Genomic DNA, 3,913 nt, shown 5'->3' on the forward strand with positions numbered 1-3,913 from the left:
AGCCACCATAGTATCTTGATAGAATTTTCTTTAAATCCACTTTCCAGACATGCCTTTACTTCCTTTTGAGCATCAGGTGCCCTTCATTTAATGTAATATATCTGTCTCCCGTTTCCCTGAATGTCCAAATCCAGCCCTTCCTATGGGTTCCATTTCCATCCTATGGGATCCACTTTGTTCATTTCAAAACATTTATTGAAAACTCCAGGGTGGTGCCAGACACTGGGTATGGCTTAAGGGAAACAGCAGTGTCCAGAATAAATAAAAGCTGTTCATCTTGGAGCTTGTATTCTCATTAAGGAAGGGAACGACAAACAACAAATAAATATAACAAAAAAGAAACAAAAGAACTTCAAGCAATAAAGTAAAGTAACACAACAGAGAGGAGACCTGGGAAGGGAAGGCAGGGGCAGGCAGAAGTGTTGCTCTACAATACTGCTTTGCCCCTTCCTAACGCCTTGGAAAACCAGATCTTAACCTCTCCCAAAGTCTAGTCTTTATGCCTCTTTTCAAAGCTTTCTCTTCTGAATTATAAAGTTTTGTGTGCTTTCCTGAGCTTTCCTGCCAGTCTATAAACTTCTCAGTGGTCAGATTCACAACTTACACATCTCCTTTACCAGCATAGGTTAGCCCTGGATGTGGACGATAATTTCGATGAACATGTGCTGAATAAGCAAATGAGCGCCTAAATCATTGCAACATTCTCTTATCTGGTGCCCCTGCTTCTGGTGCATGATCTATTCGATCATTCTTGAATTTTAGAAAAGATTGGTCTTTTTCCTTTTTTTCCTCCCTCTGTTCAAGACCTCTCAGTGATACCCTATAGCTTTTTGTGTCTAAACTAACCAAACTCTAATCTATCCCTTTAATCACTGTTTTGTCACTAGTTTATGTAGAAATCTTTCCTAGGGCAATGGATTGGTTATCTACTTGTCTTTAACCCTCACCTGGATCATTAAAAGCTGTACTATTAAATTATAGGGAAAATTCAGGATTGAATCAATTCTTTCGTTTTATTTACATGTATTTGTTAAGAACTAGCTATGGGCCAGGCCCTGGGGTGGACACTGGACATTCCCAGTGAATGGAACGGTTATGGTCCCCACCTTCATGAGAGATTTAGTCCTACATAAGCCAAAGCTATTTAGAGCTTAGTCGCATTATTACTTCAATCTCCAAGACTCTGCTTTGTGACTCACCCTATAAATGTTTTTCTGCTTCCTCCCTCCTTTCTCAATTATAACTGTCTTTAAAGTCCTAGACTAAGTGCTCCCTCCTCTAGGAAGTTCATCCGATCATTTAACTATCACATTATTCATAGCCTGCACCACCCAAATTAATACTTACTAGCTAATATTGCTAATTGTTTTCCACATACTAATTGTTCTCTGAATGTTATTTCCCCAAGTAAGTAGATTATAAGCCACTGGGAAGAAGGAAGAGTTTTAATCCTCTAATGTTTATGTGACCATGAGTAAAGTTACTTAACTTCTCTGACTACATTATCTGCCTTATAAAATGCCATCTAATTCACAGGGCTATAGTGAAGAACTTTTTAAAAACAGAAGTAGAATCCATAATATCCATAGAATGCCTACAATTCAATGAATAAAATATAACCTAATCTCTTTTGTAAAAAAAACTGAGACATAAAAAGTATATAAAAAAAGCCAGTGAAGATGTATCCAACCCATTACTGTCAGATAAATGCAGATTAAACCACAGGGAGGATCACTGATACCTAATAAATGTCTGAAGGTACAAAATGATAATATAGGTCTGGCCAAATAGCTCTGTGAATTAAAGCACCTGCAAGCAGGCGCAGGGGCTGGGGGTTCGATCTCCGGGCCTGCCATGCCAGCCCTACCCCTGGGGCATGCTGAGATGGTAATTGAGATTGGGCCTGGTGGCCCACGCTTATAATCCCAGCAAACAGGTGGATCACTATGAGTCTGATCTAGTAGTGAGAACCTAAACACCCAGTAGACCCTTCCCTAAAATACAAAAAAAAAAAAAAAAAAAAAAAGGTAATATAAAGCATAGGCATAGATGAACAGCAACTAGAATTCTCATTTACAATTCCTCTTGAATAGAAAGATAAACTGATATTAGAATCACTTTGGAGAACTGTAGAATGATAGCTACTGTAACTGAATATACTCAAACTCTATGACCATGCAGTTCTGCCCAGGTACATAACCCTACAGAGATGCCCCAAGAGACATATTTGAAGACATTCACAGCATCACAGTTTATAGCAGCCCCAAATAGAGACAAGTCAGTTGTCCACTCATTGAAAAGGACAACAATAAATTGTGCTATATTCATGCCAAGAACCACTATACAGCAACAAAACTAAAATAACTAAAGCTACATGGCGAATAATATAGAAGAGCTTCATCATTCCTCCTCTAAGGGAACAAGAAGTGAGGGCATAAGAAATAAAGGGAGAATTGAGTAGAATATAGTATCTAAGAAGTGAGGACATAAGAAATAAAGGGAGAATTGAGTAGTGCTGAAGATAGGTTCAGGAGTTAGACTGTACCCAGGGTAAGCTGTCCTAGGTCTACTGGCCAGTTGCATAGTGAAAGTCCCTGAACCTCTGTGCTTTACTTCAGCAGTGGTGAAGTTTTTGGAGACCAAGTGCCCAAGCTGCAACTCAAACCCCATTTATTTATCACAAAGTACCAACAGTGCATTAAACCAGAATACTGAGATTTGCACTTAGAAACAAACAACTCATTCATGAACATGTTCTGTATTAAAAGAAAAGCAAGTAACATGTTTGCCATAGGTCACCACCACTGTTTTTTATACCTTTAAAAAATATTGCACAAAATCTCAAGTTCACCCACAAGTCCTAAACATAGGTTAGAAACCCTTCTCTAGAAATGTCCTGAACTTCAGAACAGGGAGTGAGCTCATCATCTGCAACAAAGCTGAGTGATCCTGAGGAGGGGAGTGACTTAGCTGTAGTCACTTATCCCTGGAGGGCCAGAGTCAAGCCTTGCCCAAGCCGCCTGCATTTCCAGCTCCATCAGACTGGCTCTCTGAGCTTATTAGTTCATTGTTCATTACCAGGAAAGCATTCAGGTTCTGGGTCCCTAAATCTAAATAGGATACAGTTCAAAAAACAAGTAATAGCGTAAAGGAAAAGCTTCTCACACCCACCTGTTCCTCCCAGCCCCACTTCCCCCTGGGAAGCATCCTGCCCAGACTGTGACTCGGCCAAGTTGCTGCCTAGGATTTGAACACACCTGTTCAAGACAGTGTTGCCCTGATCAAAGCCTTCCAAGAGGGCAGGCAGAGGCCAGTTCCCTGGAGCCAATCAGAGTCAGCTCATAATTACATCTAATACCTGCTCTACTTGCCCTGCAGATCCACACAGAAGTGCACACCGCTCTCAGCCATTCCTGACGCCAGTGACTCACAGGGTGCAGGAAGTCAAAGATTCAACTAATTAAGAGAAAAGTCACCCTTAAGGCCCATCTGCTGGCAGAAAGGCGCTAGCTCTCCTCGGGGTGAGAGACCTGAGCCCCTCAGGTCCGTGTCATCCTGCATAACACTCATTCATCTGGTTTTCAGAGTATAAAGATCTACACATCACCACAATGCTGACAGAGCCAGCACATAGTGTCCTTGCCAACAGGGCAGGCCCAACACTCCTGCTGGGGAACAGCATGGATGGACACTCATGAGTAAGACAGAAATCCCTTCACTTACCAAATAGCCTAAATTCTGGCTGGAGCTAAGTCCTAAGAAAGGCATCTAGAGAAATGATGAGGCTCTGCTTCAGAATTGCCTTTGCTAAGTTCCATGTCAGTCACGTCCAACTCTCTGTTCACATCCTGTGTGTTTTCAAAACTACAAGAAACATGCATGAAATTCACCAGTGCTTTGGCTAGGAAAAGCC

Source organism: Octodon degus, unplaced genomic scaffold, assembly GCF_000260255.1.
Source record: "Octodon degus isolate 3935 unplaced genomic scaffold, OctDeg1.0 scaffold00048, whole genome shotgun sequence".
NCBI lineage: Eukaryota > Metazoa > Chordata > Mammalia > Rodentia > Octodontidae > Octodon > Octodon degus.